Consider the following 22297-nt stretch of genomic DNA (forward strand, 5'->3'; position numbering starts at 1 on the left):
CCCTTATCTATATTTTGGCTCTGCCCAAGAATTATTTCATGTCATTTGAGTGAAAAAATTAACAACAAATAGTCAGGAAAGATTTTGTGGCGAAAGAACTAGATACAAAATTATTCATTAAGTTTTCTTCTTACGAATGGTTAATATCTTGCTGATATAAGTGAAATTTTAATTCATATTGACAATAAAAACTGCAAGTAATTGGGTAGATTAAACTTCATTTAAAGAAATCTCAGTACCCTTCCCGTCATATACCCATGAAGGATCAGAGATATCCCCCTTTTATAAATATACTATTTAAAAAGAACAACAAACAAGTAGAAATAAATCTTTGAGATATCACATTCAGAGGGTAGTAAACCATTTCAGGTAAACGTCCTGAAGACGACATTTTATCGCTAATATTAAAGCAACTTTTTAAAAACCAGTTCAAAATGAGTTGGAATGCAACGCGACATAACGCAATGGATCACTAACCCTATTTACTTGGCTGATTATCTTGACGATGTAACTCATTGGGCACACTTCTGCTCCGCAGATTGTGAATGACAGCTGATACGCTGAGCAGGCTGTGATATTTATCGCTACAACAGCCAAAGTTATGATTAACCAGGGGTTCCTCATCACTGTAGTCGATTTGTAACGAAGACGCTTCACTGTCAAAAAATAAAGAAATCAATACAATTTCCACATCAACTGAGTCGTTCTTGTATTACTTAGAATGAATATTTTTTTCCTGAGGAAACTGTATGGGTGGCTTTGTCTGTCCATCCGCACTTTTTATGTCCGCCCTCAGATCTTGAAAAAATACTGATGCTAGAGGGCTGTGAATTGGTATGCTGATCACCCATCCTCCACTCATCAAAAAACAAATTGCAGCCCTCTAGCCTCAGTAGTTTTTATTTTATTGAAGGTTAAGGTTAGCCATAATCGTACGTCTGGCAACGCTATAGGTCAGGTCACCACCGGACCGTGGCTGAAGGCTTTCATGGGCCGCGGTTCATACAGAAAACTCTATTGCGTCGATGAAACTTCGGCGCATTTTTCACTTGCTTTAAGGTATCATAGGTTTGTTACTTCGCTTAGTATCCTCAAGGCTAAGAACTCTCCTGAATATACACTGAAATTTTATAAATAACTTCCTGGAAATATGGAACGGAAATTCTTTGGCATCTTGTTAAGAAATAGGGAGAAAGAATCTGGATATTATTTGAGGTCATTATCAAACACAAGAAGTCTTTATTAGATATGAAGAGATAATGTAAAAAATATAGATAGAAAATCCATTGCAACTAGACATATACCCCTTCCCTGGATGAAAACTTGAAGGATTTTTAGACAGGCAGATCTGATGAATATGAATTAGGAAACCAAACGAATTACTCATGTTTTCATGATGGCACTGTCGTCTAAAGTATGTCAGGAATATAAATGATATGTGACGAGATCAATTCACAGAAAGATGGACCAATTTACAGATCTGTCAGGCAATACAGAGAGAAATGGAGAAGATATTGTTTCCGTGAAAATGGTGTAAAATTGACTCCATTCTTTGGAGGGAAGCCCAAATATGACCACTTAATGGTGATGTTGGAAGAAAAGGGTCTAAACGTAAAAGAAATCGGATATCATTATTAAGAAACATAATTATTGCGTAGGGGAAAGGGCCCTGAATGGAGATTCTGTATGCACTTACCAGGCAAATCTGGAACGTCAAAATTAATCTTCTCTCTCTCCCCTCTCTCAAACCTTCCTCACCCCCTTCTTCCTCTCCCCCCCACCCTGTCTCCCTGCCCCCGCCTTCCTTCGCCCCCTCCTCCCCATCCCCCTCCCCCCCCGCCTCTCCGCTCCTCGCCCTCTCACCAACTCCTCTCCACCTCCCCCCCACCTCCCCTTTCAAGCCGCTCCCTCCCCCTTCCCCCTCACCCAACCTCCCCCCCCAACAGGCAAGAAAGATTAAAAAGGAGAAAGAAAAAAATAGAAGAAGAGAAAAAGAAAATGTAGAAGAAAGAGAAAAGAAGAAGATGAAAGAGAAGAGAGAAGAAAAGAAAAAAAAAAGAATGAAAAAAAAAAATGAAAAACGAAAAAAGAAAAAAAGAAAAAAGAAGAAAAGAAAAGAAAAAAAAGAGAAAAAAAGAAAAATTAAAGGAAAAAAGAAAAAAAAAGAAGATAGAAGAAAAAAAAAAGCGGAAAGAGAAAGAAGAAAAAGAAAAAAAGAAACAAGGAAGAAAAGAGAAGAAAGAAAAAAAAGAAGAAAGAATTAGAAAAGAAAAAACAAGAGAAGAAAAATAAATAAAAAAAAAAAAGAAAAAAAAAAAAAAGGAAAAAGGGAAAAGAAGAAAAAAAGAAAAGGAGAAGAGAAGAAGAAAGGAAAAGAGAGAAGAGAAGTCTCTCGGCTCCTCTTCTTCATGAAAAAAAAAAAACAAAAAGCTTCAGACGTTAGAGAATGAATATGTCACTGACCCTGAAGGCAACCTCTTATGTGCCGCTTACTTCCAGAAATAAGTGCACATCAAATTAATGTATACCCTCCTCTAGTTAAAGTCTAGACAAAAATAATCAATTCTAATTACCTAAAAAAATTTTATTGTACGGACAACTGACATCACAAAAAAAAAAACTACACCTGATTTCAATTAACACGCCCTTATAAAGTATAGCTGAATTAAAGCATGATTTTACTTTAAAGTTGTATAAGTGAATTCAAGTATGACTAATGAAGTCGTATTTGACTTCAATATAAGTTGAATTTAATAACTTAGCGAAACCAATTATTACAGATTTTCCTCGCCCATAACAGTCAGATTTTAGCTATGGCCTTCGCTGTTCAAATTACGCAAGTTGAAAGGGCGAAAAAAATAATTACAAAAAACATAAAATCTACAAGATGAATAAATAAATAAATTAAAAAAAAGTTAAAGAAACTAAAACACTTACCAAGGTTGTCGCGCAGAAGCAACAATCCTGAGCAGACAACCGCCCAAGTGGAACTGCGGAGTGCGGACACTCTCTACTGAACAGTAGTCTTACACTCGCCGAGTGTGAAAAATAATCTTAAGCTTGCTCGTTGCGTGACAAAAGTATGCAAAAGCCCCATGACACGCTGAAGAACGGAGGTATGATCGCTTCCTGCAAGCGGAATGTGCCCATAAAAACTAACATTACCGTAAAGAAAATCATTGCTATTTCTTCTGATTATATGAGTTTGGGCAATCAAAGAACAAGGAAATTAGTTTTATTGTTGCTATTAGAAATATCTGAATGTTTTCTAAGCTACAAAAACGACATAAACAACAAAAACACATAGTTTGGAATGCAAAACCAATAATAAACTTGTAAAAAGTGACCCGTAAAAGAATCAAGGACAAATAAATTCATAGATTCCTTATCAGATTTGGCCAGATATCACAGTAGTGTTCATTTTCTGTAGAAAACACCATATCTCCAGAATTATAATGAGCCAGCTAATATTTACATAGGTATAGGCCACACTTAGTATTATGAATCTCAGGGTTTAACACTGTTAAAGGATAATGGTTATTATTTTCTCTTAAATAAAGCAGATTACTTGTTACCTCACATTAGCAAACCAATCACTGATGATCCCCACCTGATTTTGGTGTCCCAGCTCTCTTATTACTCTCAATAATCTTTTTCGGAAAGTCGCCATGGATATATGGGAAACTTACATAAAAACTTATTTCTTGTACAGTTAAAACTTTAGGCTTTGTAGGTTACTGTTTCCAGCCCAGGCTAGTATATAAATAAGTCTGCGAAACCTTAAGTTCTAACAGCGCCTCATGTCACTCATGTGATCAATGCGATGGTCTTTGATTTTTGGTAGAGTTTAGAACTTTTTTGCCCGTTGCTTTTCTCTGATTTTGGAAGTGGAGGAATGACGCCATTCAAAATAGCACCTTCATAGATAGTGGAAGATATATATATATATAGTATATATATATATATATATATATATATATATATATATTATAAATATATATAATATATATATATTATATGACCCCGACCTGGGTCGCGTGGGATTCTAAAGTATCTGTGCTCATGCAGAAATCAAACGCTCAGTGATTAATTTAACACCGGTCTTATATTCTAATTAATTTACACAAGGGCCCGAGTGAAATGAACTTAATATCTACAGTACCGGCGGGGTTGAGACCGAACGGAAACCGGCAGAGGGCACGAGTTGGAAACGGCACGTCCACCCATTTGCTGGCCCGACGGCTAACTGCCTTCCTTCAAGGGGACGGCTTGGTTTCCTCTCTCCTCCAATACCCCACAAACTGCCCCGATATTTCCCCTCTAGGATGTGATTGGCTCTGCCACCTCTCCTTAGGTCTATTGACCAATGGGTGCCAATGTAGGGGACACTGAAACCCAACGAACTTTTTGGGGGATGTTGGGGGGAGGTGACGCTCTTTTTAGTCTGAGAGAGAATGACCGTTAACGACACTCGTGGCGTCCTGTAAGACGTTCAGAGATACTTGGGGAGATTCTTTATAAGCCTTCTAGAATGGTTTATCTATATATATATATATATATATATATATATATATATATATATATATATATATATATATATATATATACATTTATATTTATATATATATATATATATATATATATAGTAATATATATATATATACATTTATTATATATATATATATATATATATATATATATATATATATATATATATATATTTATATATCTTCCACTATCTATTAAGGTGCTATTTTGAATGGTGTCATTCGTCCGCTTCCAAAATCAGAGAAAAGCAACGGGCAAAAAAGTTCTAAATTCTACCAAAAATCAAGGACCATCGCATTGATCACATGAGTGACATGAGGCGCTGTTAGAACTTAAGTTTTCGCAGACTTATTTATATACTAGCCTGGGCTGGAAACAGTAACCTACAAAGCCTAAAGTTTTAACTTTACAAGAAATAATTTTTATGTAAGTTTCTCATATATCTATGACGACTTTCCGAAAAAGATTATATATATATATATATATATATATATATTATATATATATATATATATATATATATTTATATATATATATACATATAGCTTGCTATTTTTGGGGCATAAAAAGTCAAGCGTGCACGCTTTTATATATAGATGTATTTATGTGGAAGAAAATATATTATATCAGTTATAACTAATTACTCTGGATGAAAAATGTATAAATAAAAGAGTTTTATGTTTTGTGCACTGCATGCACAGATTCACTGACTTAAGGACAAGCATTATTTATTTATTTTAGGATAAGAATTATTTAAAGAAAGTTGTGTTTCCCGTAAAAATGTTTTCTACCATTCGCTTCTATTTTTTCAGTCTATTTTGTTAATAGTAGAATCCCACATATTTTAGTGGCAATCATTCTTGGAAGCAGTACATTTAACCTTTCCAGCTGCATTCGTCAATATATTATCTTAATAATTTGCCAGTGCAGAAGCAATTTTGTTGACTGTAAACTCATCAAGACATACTGGGAGTAATCTCCAACTGTAAAACAATAAAGGTGGACTCCATATCTGTAGGTTAAAGTGATTTTATGTGTAATGTCATTTGATCACTAAAAAAACATTACTGAAAGTGATCATTCCGTGACCACAGTGGGAGGATGAACAAAAATCAAGATTTTTAGATCTTCACATTATCGTCAACTGCCTTCAGCCATGTGCATGTGTTAGTCTTCGCCAATATAAAAAAAGAAAAATCTAGAAAGTAACACGAACCTGATTCACAATGTTCGGTTATTCTCTATGAGAGACTGATCTAAAATAAAAGTGAGTGTAACATTTTGTTGTTGAAAATTACTGGAAAAGTGATACGTAGCTGTACTTTCTATTATCATTATCATTCAAAGGATGAACCCTATTCATATGGAATAACCCCACAAGGGCAACTGACTTGAAATTCAAGCTTACAAAGAATATGGTGCTCATTAAGAAATAAGAGAACATAGAGGGAAATACAGAAAGAAGAGATCACACTTATTAAAGAAATAAATATATAAAAGACAATTTAGTAGGCAGATAAACAATATGAATCCATTTAAAAGTGCACTGCAAATGTAATATAGAAGTGTGAGTTCAAAATGTCTTTTTCGTGTCTTTACAAACCATAATTTAGAGTTAAGTTCATGTTGTATTTGTTCTTTGTTATTGACAGGCTTTGATTATGTAAAATGTTTACTTATCCTGTATGTAGTGCATGTTCGTACTTACGCAATTTCATATCAAATGTTTGCTAACAATGAATTACCACTTGATTTTGCATTATTATATGATTAGACATAAAAAAAATAGGGTGGAAATTTTTTTTGCACTGTTCACTCGAAAAAATTACCAAAACCAAGATGGCAGCCATAAACTTATAAAATATATTTTTTGCCAAAATCACTGGAACCAGACCAAACAAAAATACGCTTAAAAGTTTGTTTTATATGTTCCATTGCATTTTAAATCTGCTTTTGCAATCTAGAGATCAAAATGATTAGATGAAGTTTAGATGGAATCCATTTATGTCCGAAAAACAATTGTGGTTGGACAGGGTTTTGTGCTATACATTGTAGAGGAGCTATTTTCCAGAATCATAGTGTATAGCTCAAAAAAACATTGATTACATTATGGAAGATCCTCCACCTGGAAAGAGGTCTAAAACGGATTTTGGACTTTGCTTAATATGCCAAACAAAAGGGTCATGGGATTACAAAAACTATATTAAAAACGCATCAATTCAAGCCATTGGCAAGCTGATCACAACATCCAGTGAACGTTGTAAGTAAGGTGAATCCGAATTTGAGTCCTTAAACAGTCGACTTCATGAATGGACTGTTAAAAAATGGCATTTCATAAAAAAAAAAACTCTTACAAAAAATATTTCTCATAAACATTCTGTCGATAGTGCAAGAGCTAGATTTCATAAAGGAACAAGTTCAGGAGATGCTACAGCTGCAGGTAAGAAAAAGAGAGGACGACCTTCCGCCTGTGATTCAACAATGGCTACATGTAGTACAGCTTCCCAGAGAAATGTCCGAGAAGATTTCTACTAAAAACACATATGTATAACCTGCCAAGAAGATACAACCAGTAAACATCATGATGTATCATCTAAATATATATATATATATATATATATATATATATATATATATATAGTATATATATATATATATATATATATAGGATTATATATATATATATATATATATATATATATATGTATATATATATATATATGTATATATCATATATATATATATATAGTATATATTATATATTTATATATTAAGATATATATATATATATATAAATAATTATATATGCATGTGTCATATATAATCCCGAAAGCAAAGAATAAGGTGATGAATGAATGGACAATTTAATATATAAGTAGATAGATATAGAGATAAGTAAAAAAAACAGTTGGAAGAAGCAGCAGAACTGTGCCGTAATCGCGGAACAAATTTTAACTTAAAATATAAATTAAAGTTCTCAACGGTGAATTTTTCAGTATATAATTGTTTTGGATCCATGAATATTGGAGAAAATTTTTAATTTAAGTCAATTTGAATATTGAAAGAATTGCTCTTGGTTGTCATCTAAAAAAAAAAAAAAAAAAAACAAAAAAAAAAAAAAAAAATACTGTAAACAGAATAAAGACAAGGTCACATGAAGAGAACTTTCTCGTGATGTTATTCGAAAATACTTGAACACTGAGTAAAGGTAAGTGGCAATATCGAATGTTAGGAAGCCGCAGATTGCATGATGACTCATGACAGGAATGGTCATCAACAAGGAAAGAAAAAGGATGAATCCATAAACTAGCAGGTATTAAGAGCTAGTTTATTCACTCTGCACGCGCAGTTTAAGCAGAGCTCAATACAAACACAGAGTTGATGTTGAATAAAGAAGTGAACCACTAAACACTTTCAACCTTGAGTCAGACGTTTGATTGTAGCGAATCCGTACGGGACAAATGAAACTACCGCTTTTCAAAAGCGGCCGATGAATAGCTGGATTTTCATATCAATGATAATAGGAGGGAAGCTCACGAAAAGGGTAGCGTGTATATGTTTAGCGCGTATATGTTTTTCTAAATGTCTTTCTTGGCCTCTATACAGAAGCCAAGGCATTCGTCGTCTCTCTGGCGTAATTGTGGCGGAGTTCTCCGGTTTTCTTTCAATGAATTATGCAGCAAAAAGAGGACATCAAGCACTGAAAACATATAATTCATTGCCTTAACAAAAATTCACATTAAAATACTCAGGTCTGACTGTAACTGTTCATTAAAGTCTAGACAATCCTTCATATTTCGGAATTTATTACTGTAATTTGCTGAAAAACACGAAAGAAAAAGTCTTTGGAAGCTTTCATGGATTTGCAGGTGCGAAAGGTGAACTCTGAGGACTAAGATTCATAGGCAAGAGAGAGAGAGAGAGATAGAGAGAGAGAGAGAGAGAGAGAGAGAGACCCATTGTCTATTTCAGTTCGATTCCCCTATCTCTTAATAATGTTTACCCCTTATTTCTGTTATTTAACATATTACCATTTCAGTAATATTTTACTAACATTTTACTAAAGGCATTCAAAAGTAGCTGCGAATTAAGTCTCCTAATCATGTGAAGATAAAAGACTACGTGTGTCGCCTCTTTGGAAAAAATATTAACTGACAAGGCAAAACTTAACCTATTAGCAGAGGCGAGAATATAAAAAGAAACGTTAGTCCTTAGTGAATCAACAAACATCAAAATCAGAATAATTCTGACTGGATGATGCAGGCAGGCGTAAAATAATCGGTCAATATTTAATCCTGCAAATTGAATATATCATTTATTTCAATTCGATCCAGTAAATTGGTATATTTTTTTTTAAAGTTACTAAGTAACTAAATAAATAAGATTGCTCAGTGACAAGTAAGTGAACTGAGGTAATTGCAAGTAAGCAATCGGTAAGCAATTATCTTTACTCGTTGAACATGAAATACTATTCGCAGGAATTCTGTCCATTAGCACACATAATCTAAATATATATATATGTATGTATATATATATATATATATATATATATATATATATATATGTATATATATATGTATGAGTCATATCACATTACCGTGATTCATATACATACATCGAGCTACAACTGTCCTATGATATGTAATTCGCTCTGCCTCGGAATCAATATATTGTCATATAGGCTAACCGAAGGGGAATTTTTTAGTCGATAAGAAATTTGTCGGCTCACGGGCGTGACCATCGAACTCAACAAATTCAAGACGCACAGTGAAGCTTAAACCACACCACCACCACCGCAAGAGGGTATATGTTTATGCCGCCTCTCAACTTCAAATACCTGTCGCTCTCAGGTGTTCATTGTTTTGGAGTCAGCATCAATCCACCTTGACCTCGGTAACATTGTAATGCTTTTGTCTGCACGTAGCCATTATATGAGTCATATCACATTAACGTGATTCATATACATATATCGACCTACAAATGTCCTTTAATATCTAATTTGCTCAACCTCGGAATTAATATATTTTCATATGTGCTAACTGAAGGGGAATATTTTTGTCGATGAAAAATTTGTCGGCTCACGGGTGTGAACCATCGAACCCAACAATTCAAGAAGCACAGTGAAGCTTTAAACCATACCTCCACCACAATAGGTTATAAGTTTATGCCGCCTCTCAACTACAAATACCTGTTGCTTTCAAGTGTTCATTGTTTTGGAATCGGCATCAACCCACCTCGACCTCGGTAACATTGTAGTGCTTTTGTCTGCACGTAGCTATTATATGAGTCATATCACATTACCATCAGTCATATACCCTCTTCCAGTGGCGGTGTGGTTTAAAAGTTAACTGTGCGTCCTGAATTTGTTGGGTTCGATGGTTTGCGCCCGTGAGCCAACAAATTTCCTATTGACTAGAAAATTCCCCTTCGGCTAACACATATGAAAATATATTAATTCCAAGGTAGAGCGAATTAAATATTGAAGTAAAAAAAAAAAAAATATATATATATATATAAATATAAATATATATATATATTATATATATATATATAATATACTATATATATTATTATATATATATATATATATATATTTTTACTTCATTCTATTATGACTGTTGTATCCGTGAAAATTGTGCCCTAAAAGTAATATATATATATATATATATATATATATATATATATATATATATATATATATATATATATATATATATATATATCTATATCTATATATATATCTATATCTATATATATATATATATAGATATATATATATATATATATATATATATATATATATATATATATATATATATATATATATCTATATATATAGATATATATATATATATATATATATATATATATATATATATATATATATATATATATATATATATATATATATATATATATATATATATATATATATAGATAGATATATATATATATATATATATATATATATATATATATATATATAGATAGATATATAGATATAGATATATATAATATATATATATATATATATATATATATATATCTATCTATATCTATCTATATATATATATATATATATATATATATATATATATATATATATATATATATATATATATATATATATATATATAGATAGATATATATATATATATATATATATATCTATATATATATATATATATATATATGTATATATATATATATATATATATATATATATATATATATATATATATATATATATCTATATATATATATATATATATCTATATATATATATATATATATATATATATATATATTACTTTTAGGGCACAATTTTTCACGGATACAACAGTCATTTAATAGAATGGCTTTTTTCACTGTTAACCATCTTTTTTTGAAATTGCTTATATTTTCTCATTATTTTTTTACTTCATATGAAGCAATTTCATAAAAGCTGGTTAACAGTGAAGTTTCAAATCCGTTAAAATAAGGCAAACTGAGAATGTTCTTAGAAGGTTTTTCTTTCTCCGTGTTACTTACATTATAAACTTTTTTTGGGCTTTATTTATAGCAAATAACTATATATTTGTGTGTGTGTGTAAGTGTATGACTTGTAAAAATGTTCTGTTACAACAGAATTCCATCTAATGAAAGGAGCCCATAAAAGTACCATAATATAGAAAGTAAGTGCTATATTTCAGAGACTGCTGTCTCCCTCTTCAGGTAAATAATCAGTGAAAAAAGTTACAGAAAAGGCGGTATTTATACTAAAAGATCCATCCTCGGGTAGGCACTTTAACTAGGTCGCCCCAGTTGATAATTTCTCTTAAATCTTCTTAAGCATTGGTTGAAGGAAGATCTTATTTATGATGATTTAATCCCAGGCGCCCTTTGAGATGTTCATGACCTGTCTTTGTTTAATCAAGGCTGACTCTATCATCTGGCTTTTCTACCAACTTTTGCTGCTATAAATCATACATGACAAATTCCAGTTTATTCTGTGCTTATGATTATTTGTATGGTTAAAAATAGCTGAGCTCTGTTGTCCATACGTAACTGACTGCATATGTTGAATTAACCTCTGGAAAAGTGATTTTCCTGTAAAAACGATGTAAGATTGGTCACACTCCAAGCATGGGATTTCATATACTCCTGTGTCTTTGCGGATTGGCTTTTGTTGGACATTAATCAGGGATTTGGCTAAGGTATTTAGGTAGGTAAAGGCAAAAGGGTTAGATTTTCCGAGAGTCTGTGTCAACGTCTTAATCCCGTTGAGGTGTGAGATTTTTATTTATTGCTGGTTGTTTCTGGTCTTGTCTTGAGGGTGGTCGGTAGAAAATCATGTTTGCTTATGAATCACTTTATCAGTTATATGATCAGGATACCTTAAAGACGAGAGTTACTTATGAATTAGTTCAAATTCCAATTCCAGGAAATCTGGGGAACAATTTCATAAGGCTCTCAAGAATAGGTTGCTGGCCACACCTATCTTGATGGAAATGTCATGATAACTAAAGTGACTGTGTGAAAGTAAGAATGTTGGTTTTAATGTTGGTTTTCTGTACATGATAAATTGGTTTTCTGCCATGTCTCTAATTATTAAAACATCAAGAAAAGGAATTTTGTTGTCTATTTCCCCTTCAAATTTAAATTTGATGCTGAGTACTAATGCATTTAATTTTGAAAGGAATTCGTTGAAATCGCCCCACCTATTATAAAAAAAAATATTAAAATATCATCTACAAGAGAAGAGCAGGGAAATTAAAGACCAGTCTGTCTAACGTCAGTCATTTGTAAGTTTAAATTTTTTGAGTCCATAATTGCAGATCAAATTGTGGATTACATTGATAGAAACAACTTGTTGTTAAACAGCCAACATGGTTTCAGACAAAACAGATCTTGCCCATGTTTTTATGTACGACAGTAGTTGAGCAATAAATAAATCTTGTTGTATTTAGAAATGTTATAGCAGTGTTTCATTTATTGACCACCAGTGATAGAATTTTATTTAGGAAGAGATATAGAGTGGTATGTTTTTGGTAGGAGAGCGACCATATAGTTGTTTTTTGCATTTTATTGTATGGTATTATATGTTGAGTAACTTAAAGAAAATTGCTCTGTTCGATGTTCAGGAATTTTTAGCAGCTCCTTCCATCCAAGAGTTATCCGAATCTACTCTGTCTAAGGCACAGTGGAGTGCTTTAGCAATAAAATGTGGTGGTCACGTGTCTAGTAGTATGATAAAGGCACAAATAAGATACATTGCTATGGAAGCATTAATAACCTCTGGTAGAATAACTGATGAAGATGAGCTAGAATTAGCTCAAAAGTTGTTGAATGTAGCAGAGTTAGAGCTTAGATGAGCTGAAAGGAAGAGAATGCAGGCCGAATGATAAAGAGAAGACAGGGAAATACGAGAAGGAAGAGAGTGAGAAGAAGAAAAAGCAACAGAAGAAGAAAGAGAATGAATAAGATAAGGGAGAAAAAGAGCAATGTTTGAAAGGGAGGAGGAATTGATAAGCTTTACATCTACATTACTTTGTCTAACCCTACCCAAGGTAATCAAGACCCTGTATCTGATGTGGTAAGAGTGCAGAAGTTAATCCATAAATTTACTGAAGACGCTCCAGATGAGTTCTTTAATGACTTTAAAAAGTGGTTTCACGTATGGAATGGCCAGAAGGTAAATGGTCAGTTTTGTTACAAAGTATCTTGATTGGTAAAGGGAGAAGTGCCTATTTAGCCTTAATAGCTGATCAGTGTAAAGGCTATAAGATACTCAAACACAATGTGCTGCAAGTTTTCCAGATGACCCCAGAGTATCACAATGTAAGATTGAGAATTTTAAGAAAGGATGGAAAGGTACTTTCTTGGATGTTGCTTACAAAGTGAGGTGTTTCAAAAGATGGTTGGAGGCTGCTAAAGTTAAAACTAAAAAAAAAACTAGAAGAACTAGTTGTTCTTGAACAATATCTTAGGGGAATTCCTGAACTACCAGGAGTATGAAGAGTGCTACACCTGTAAGTGAAGAAACTGAGGATTTACATACCCAAGAAGGATCAAGTGAAGGATCTTTGAGCTTAGAAGAACTGTTCCAGGGAAGTGATAGTTCCCATAGTGCTGATTTAGAAGAGATTTCCTAAAAATAGGAAGAAGAACCTGTTGTTCTTGAAGAGAGTCAGAGTAGTCAGTGTGTTCCTGAAGATAGTGAAACTACCGTAGATGAGTTAGCAGATGTTGAGAATTCAGCCCTTGAAGTTGGTCAAGTGACAAGAGAGAAGCTACTGGAACCACAGAAGAGTTGTTGATCAAGAAGAGATGCAACAAACTCCTACCTTTATTACCAGGAGAGGCTGAGTGGAGCGAATATCATCAAAATTTGATTCCATATCCATTGTGGAAGCAAGTGGTTGCAGTATTTCATGAGTCTGGACATATGAGAATCAGGAAGACTGTGAAGAAGATCAACAAGTATATATATATATAAATTTTTTTTTTGTCCTGGACATCACAAAGATGTTAGCAGGATCTGTCAAAAGTGTCACACCTGCCAGATAGCCCGAAGACGAAATGAAACCATTCAGAAAGCCTCCCCATAACCTATAGAAGTTAGAGGAGAACCCTTTAGCAAGGTAATTTTAGACGTGGTTGGACCACTTCCAAAGACGAATAAGGGAAATGAGTATCTGTTAACATAAATGTGTTCTGTGACAAGATATCCTGAGGTGAACCCAGTTAGAAGCATATCTGCCAAGGTAATTACTGAGAAGTTAGTGGAGTTTTTTTTTAAAGTTTAGAATACCAGAAATTGTACAAAGTGATAAAGGAATGAACTTTACTGCCAAGTTGTTTCAGCATGTGATGAATTTATTAGGAGTGTAACAACAGTTATCAACTGCTTATCACCCAGTGAGTCAAGGAGCCTTGGAAAGGCTTTGCCAAACATTGGAAAGTATGCTGACAAAGTATTGTTCTGAGTCAAGAAGATAATGGGATGTTAGTTTACTCCTAATGTTATTTGAAGTTAGGAATGTTTATCAAGAAATCATGGGATGTTCATCTAATGAGATGATTTTTTGTTGAGAAGTAAGAGGATTCCTGAAGATTCTTGCAGAAAACTGTGAAGAAATTCAATAGGAAACCCAAGGAGAATATAAGAACTTGAGGAAAAGGTTGAAAGAGATTAGAAAATTCTCTTTAGAAAATTTGAAAGAAGACAAGAGAAAATGAAAAGGAGATATGATGATAAGACTAAACTAAGAAGTTTTAGTGAAGGTCAAAGGTGTTAGTGTTCTTACCTGCCAAGAGATTTCCCCTTACCAATAAATTTCAAGGTCCTTACAAGATAATTGAGAAGTTAAATGATAGAACTTATGTGACTGAAACACCAGAAAGAAGAAAACGGCGAAGGAAGATTCATGTGAACCTATTGAAATGTTACTTCTCAGAAACTATAATTGATTTAATAACACAGACATCATCCACATAAGACAACGATGGCTATGAATTGGGAGCTGAAAGCAAGATGAATAATTCTTCAATTTTGAAAAATTTGGAGGATAAATTAAAATCTCTGAGTGTTGAGGATGGCGGTGAATTGAGTGAAGTGATTAGAATTTTCACAGAAATTTTTCAAGATGTACCTAGGCGTACTGATCTGTCAAAGCATGAGATCAAGATCCAAGATGGAAAATCATTTAAGCAGAGCTTATTGCTTATCACCTTATCATCAAGATGTTTTGAAGAAAGAAGCTGAATATTTGTTGCAACATGGATTAGCAGAACCCATTTCAAGTCACTGCAGTTCCCCATGTGTGTTAGTGAAGAAACCATATGGGTAATTTAGAATGTATACTGATAGTAGAGGCTGACAATTATCCATTGCCTTTTACAGATCAGTTACTTGATATTGGGCAAACCAAGTTTCTTTTCAAGATAGACTTTTTGAATGGTTATTATCTAATTCCCTTAGATGAGAATGTTAAGTTGCTGTCAGATTTATTACTCCTTTTGGACTGTATCATTATACTATCCTGCCGTTTAGTTTGATGAATGCACCTGCAACATTCCAATTAGTGATGGATCAAGTACTAGGATCTATAAAAGGAGTATGTGCATACATTGATGGCATAGTGATTTACTCTTCAACATGGGAAAAACATCTGAAGATTCTGAGGAAAGATTTAAGAAACTACAGGAAGCAGGACTAACAGTCAACCTAGAAAAGAGTAAAGTTAGAACCCATTTCTTAAAGGAACAATGTAATCGTAGATTAATCATCCCGATGTGAATCGTTGGATTCAACCCCTGAATAACTAATCTCCTAGCGGGAGGAATCTTAGTGTTGATGTCTATACAAAGCATAACTTCCCTTCAGTAATTGTAAGTAATGTTATAAAGTGTCTGTAATATGTTCAGATTCCAAATTAAAGTTCGCTTAGAGTTAATATGCTTAACAAATGTATGTGCACAATTCACAAAAGTATAATTTAAAGTAAGAAAGAACGTAGAGTGAAAAGAAAGAGAGATTAGCTTTGTTCGCAAAGAGGACGTATGATTCATCACTTGAAACCACCTGATTTTAATTTTAATTTTACACATGACTTTGTCTTGAGCCATTCATGTCCAGAAACCCACGTGTCGTTTGCTCAATGTTTCGTGATATAGCTTCTAGAGCCGTCTATTTTAGTAATTAGAGGTTCTTTTATTATGAAACTGTTTGATATTACTAATAAATTAACTTTTATCTCTCTTCATTTGTTAAAAGAGAATTTATTGTGAAGTAGACATACTATCTTGTTTGCAACTGTAGTGACGTCATTGTCACGGAGGCGACGACACTCTGCTAGCAACCGTATTTCGATAATCATATCTTTCATGTTAAGAGAATTCTGTTTCTTTTTTTTGGAAAAGAAGTGCTAAGATTACTACAAATATCTCGTCCCAATATGTTTTGAAGTCATCCATCCTTTTGAGGTCAAGATTTCGTTTGCCCAGTTTGCTCCGATACAAAGAGAGATTTGTCATTTTGAGATTAACTCTTGAGTTGCATAGAAGAGTGTACTGATACCGCTCTTGATATCTCTCCTTCCCTCTTTCTCATTCTCTCCCCTTGTGAGAGATATTTAATTTTTACAGTAACGTAACTTACCTGTCTAAGGTCACTCTTTTGTCTTTTGCAAGTTAGGGAATCTGAACAACCATCGTGAAAGTGTGTAATGGCGCCTATAAGTGTGTTCAGCTAAAGATATTGTAACAGACCTATGAAATTTTGGAAAAGTTGCCACTGCAGGAAAAGAACACATTTTGAAGTATAAGGTAAAGGGAGTTTATGTTTAACCATGTTAAAAATTTAAATTGGATATCCAAATTAGTGAACATATTTTATTTTTTCACATTTAAAATTTTTGTGTCTTGTGTTAGTTTCATTTTGAAGCGTATTATTTTTAATATCTGTGTAATATTTCTTATATTTTTCACATATTGGTGACAATTTTTTTTTTTATTTACCGATTTTTGTATGTAAATTTTTTTTCATTCACAAGTTTGTTTGGTTAACTTAGGTGTTTCTTAGTGATTTAAAATTGTATATTTGAATTAATTTAACACGTGAAATGATTGCCATTTAATGAAAATTTCTTTTCAAATCTTCATTATTTCTAACAGTCTGAATTTTACTTGAATAATTCAGTTTCTTGATTAATTAATTTTCTTGATAAATTAATTTGGATTTAATTTTGTTTGACAATTAATTCATGAATTAATTAAACATTATGTTTTCAAGTAATAGTAAATTTCTCTGATATTGTGAATTTCACTTATAAATTTTAAATTAAAAAATAAATGTTTTTGTATTAAAAAATGTTATAACAGTGCTTCATTTATTGACCAACAGTGATAGAATTTTATTTAGATAGAGATATAGTGGTAATTGTGCCTTCATCCTTCAATTTTATTGAAGTGAGTGAGAACCAGGGAAATCCTTAGACTTTTAAAGTTGTTGTTGGAGTGATGCCCTTTAATTGATTTAATCTCATATATGATTACCTTTCACTTGCTTTACTGAACTTAGTCTGATTTCTTGCATGATAAATAAGTTTTTTAAAGGATCGCTGTTACCTTTAGAGTAATCAGTCGTATTTTATCTGTAATGAAGGTTCGTGTGTCTGGCTGTTGTGAGGTAACTATTTTTTGATTGGTAAGTGTACAGACCAAATATTTAGGCGTTTCGCCATAATACACACACACACATACACACACACACACACACACACACACACACATATATAAATATAAATAATATTATATATATATATATGATATATATCATATATATATATATATCTAATAATATAATATAATTTATATATTATATATATATGTATATATATATATATATTTATATATATATATATATATATATATATATATATATATATATGTGTGTGTGTGTGTGTGTGTGTGTGTGTGTGTGTGTGTGTATATTGTCCCAGTATATAAGAATACGAACACTGTTCAAAAGTACCTAACAAATAATGTTAAAAACGTAGACAAAAAACAAGATTGAATTTACGAAATTCCCTGCCAAGAGTGTAATAAAACATATATAGGTGAAACGATTGATTTCGACAGAAGAAAAAGACATCACCGTGACTTAAGGAAAAGTGATGAAAACAATGCCCTCTTTCAACACAGACAAATTAAAAATCATTGTTAACCTGGACAAAATGAAAAACAGAGGTTTTTAATAACACTGAAAAAAGAAAACCTTTAGAATCTATTTTAATCCAAAAGGTTGACGTTATGAATATATATAAAAGTAATTTTAAACTGGACCTTTTCTGTAATGCAGTTATGACAAAGCATGTAGTTAGTGTAACTGAGTTGTTAAACAAGATTGGCAAACCAGCGTAGGCCAGTTTTTGTAACTTTTATTTCTCTCTCTGAAAGAGGGAGAGAATGTGCTCTCAGAAAGCTTAAATATAAACTTAAATTTTTTTCCAAATTTTAGTGGGCTTCCTACAACATAATATTCTAGTACACTGATAGTGTTTAACTTTGCTATATGTATGCCCACGGATCTCTTCATAAGCTTCAGTCATGGATGTCATCAATGTTTACTCTGGCCTGAGGAGGACCTACAACATCTACAAAGAATCGCTGGTAAAGGTTCACATTAAAAAGTCTCAACTGCAGTTTTTACGTTCATGTCTTGATGACTGCATCATCCCAAGAACAATGACAGCTAAGAATTATAAAGGACTTGGCAGCTCTCCATTTCCTCGCGTATATAAAGAAATACTGAAGGACAGAATATCATCGGTACAGCAGGAGAAGGAAGATGCTTTCCGACAACTCAGGAACAATAGATCAATATGTGAATGGAACACAAGTTCAGTTTCAAGTACTTTTAGACTATGCACATAACGTACGTAGATGAAAAAGTGAAAAATGATCTAAAGATTAAAACAGGTTTAATTTTCATGAATAGCCCTTGGTTTAAATATAGTTCACAATAAAAAGGCAAAATTTGTCGTCTTTCCAGTTATCCAGTGATCAGAAGAGCGTGCTTGGTTATGGATTGTCTTTCACCATGCCCCCTACACACGAATGTTTACTTGAGCTGCTGACCAATTCCGCTAAGTTCGAGAAGAAGAATGTAAACAATATTCATACAGATACGTCGACAATAAAGGGATTTGTTTTAGAAACAATCCTGGAAAGTATAAGTTTTAACAAAGGACTCCTAAAGAGGTTAATGAACGCCTTAGAAGACCTCAATAAAAATAAGGAAATAATAATAACAAAAGCCGACAAAGGAGGGAACATTGTCAAACCCGATCGTGAACAATATGAAAGCAAAATTAATCCACTTTTGAGTGATGAAAACACCTACAAGGTTCTTCTAATCTTCTAGGGAAAGGCTCTCCGGACATATTTAAGAAATGTCAGTTTGTTAAGAAATTCCCAATTCCGTGAAAACAAATTGTTTAAAAAATATCCACAATTATATATAAAAATATATTTCTATGTAAAAATATATAACAAAGACTTTCGAACACTTGAACGGTGTTCCTCATCAGTGTGACGTTAAAATGTAATGAAGAGGGTAGTTTCCCTCCGAAGAGCATCTAAAAAGGTGGGCGGGGCGAGAAAATAATAACAGCCCATCGTCGAAGTGCTGGTTCGTGTTTTACGTAATCCCAAATGTCAGTCTTACCCCCCGACACTTCCTTCGCTATATGTATGCCGACGGATCTCTTCGTAAGCTTCAAACCGGAAGTCCCTATGGGCCCAATTACCTCAACAGTTGATTCAGTGATCTACAATTTGGCTAGCTGGTTAACTAATCATTTATGAAAGTGTTTGGGTACTATATCAAACTCTCACCTGAAGGACACTACAGACTTTATCGAAAAGACTCGACACCCGTCTTTAGAAGGAAAGAGGATGTTTAGTTTTGACGTGGAGTCACTTTTCACCATTGTACCTGTAGATGAATGCATGAGGTTTTTAGAACGTAAAATTGATAGTCTTAATATTGATCTACCTGTATCAAAAAATGTATTTACTGATCTAATAAATATTTGTATTGAACAGTGTCACTTTGGATATAATGGTAAATTTACTCACAGATTTTCGGTTTGCCCATGGGTTCGCCATTATCACCGGTTTTAGCAAATTTGTTTATGGAATGTTTTGAAACTGAAGTTTTAGCCACCATTTTTAACTTTCCAATAGTTTGGTTTCGCTAAGTTGACGACATTTTTGCTTTGATTCCAGATTTTATTAATGTTGAAGAGTTACTAACTCAACTGAATAATTTACACCAGTATATCAAATTTAAAGTAGAAAATGGGAATAATAACAGGTTACCTTAGACACTTTATTATGTCGTTCAGAGGATAATAGAATTAAATATGCAGTATATAGAAAACCAACGCATGCAGTCATATGTCCATGCTTTTTCTTTTCATTCAGATGATATGAAAATAGGTGTTATTTCTAATATATTCTTGAGAGTGTACAAACATTGTGATGTTGAATTTTTAGAGACTGAAATAAATCATATAAAAAATGTTTTCACTGCACTTATTTACAATACAAATTTTATTAAGATAGCGCATTTTATGGCACGTAGAATATATTATGTGGCAAGGGAGAAAAGGAGATTCCTAGGTAATAATAATAGTGTTCTAGTCTTATACCAAACCAAAGAAAACTCTGGACTTTTAAAGGAATATTTGAAATTTTGCAACATTGTCCCAGTATATAAGAATACAAACACTGTTAAAAGTACCCAACAAATAATGTTAAAAATGTAGAAATTTTGAAATTTTGCAACATTGTCCCAGTATATCTACATCTTCAATGTAAATCTGTACTGGTTGAGAAAGGACGACGTCCACGATGTCCTGAAATGGACGAACCCCTGATGCAATTGTTTGTGACTTTATGGAGAGAGTCTTATCATTGTTCTCTTCCCCCATTTTGTCTAAATTGAATAAACCCCAAGTATTCAGGATTCGACCGAATATCAGTTTCATCGAAACACTAACAGTAATCTACAAGTTGACAAAAGAGAACCCGGAGAAATAGAGGAATATATCTTGTTTCCATTATTTGCTAAGATAAAACAAACTATCACAAAAAAGGATATTCCCAAATATAAATATTCCTAAAACAAACCAAACCAAGGGTACCACCCCACAACACCCACCCCCCACAAAAAAAGAAAAAGCTCCGGGAAAAAACCCACTGACTTCCACATGCCCGGTCAAGGTTATTCAATCATTTGATCACTATTTGAAGGTCAGAGAGAGAGAGAGACAGACAGAGAGAGAGACAGAGACAGAGAAAGAGACAGAGAGAAATCCGAGTCATCTGAACGCTAAAGGCGAAGAGAGACGGGAAAGAAAAATGAGGAAGTGGAAGGCAATAAAGGCAAATTTGCTGACACTCGGAAGTCCGGCCGCCCGCTTGCTACCTTTAGACTAAAAATACTACCCAGCGGAAATGAAGCCGTAGCAACACTTTCCCAGCCCACAAACACTAGTTGTATGTATGCGTGTATGTAATGAATAAAAAAAAAGAACGAAATGCATCGAGCACGTATATTCACTCAATATTACCAATTCCCGGTAATGTTTTACAAAAAGAAGGAAAAAGAATTAGTTACTTCTGTATATAAAGAACTACACCTCTGAAATAAATGGGAATAATATGTACAGTTATTATGTTCTGTGGCATGTTTTCTTGTGTTCACAAATTAAGTAATGTCTATTCACTTTCGGTGGATAAATGACACAGACTCAAATATTACCAAAATGTAGGTAAGGTAGGGAGAAAATAGAACGAGCTGACGAAACTAGTGCCCAAAGCTTGTTAGAATGATATTTCATAGAGAAATTTGTAGAACTAAGATCGCAGAAATGACTGAAAAAAAAAAAAAAAAAAAAAAAAAAAAAAAAAAAAGCGTAATCAATATGACAAACGCGTGAGAATGTAGGTCAGTAAGTCTTGGAAATTATGGACGCTCTTACTGAGCATATGGAGGGCTTGGGGTCAGGCAAAAATAAAGAAAATAAAAAGATGACATACCACATAGATAACATTAAAGAAAAGAAAAACTGTAATCACCTCAAAGTACACATGATGTGCTAAAGTTACTAAGTTAGGACGACGTGTCCTGAAAACCTAGGGATAATACGTAATTGAATTTTATTGCTTGGGACCAACGTTTAATCCTTGTTTGGGT

This window comes from Macrobrachium nipponense, chromosome 39, assembly GCF_015104395.2.
Source record: "Macrobrachium nipponense isolate FS-2020 chromosome 39, ASM1510439v2, whole genome shotgun sequence".
In the NCBI taxonomy this organism is placed as follows: domain Eukaryota; kingdom Metazoa; phylum Arthropoda; class Malacostraca; order Decapoda; family Palaemonidae; genus Macrobrachium; species Macrobrachium nipponense.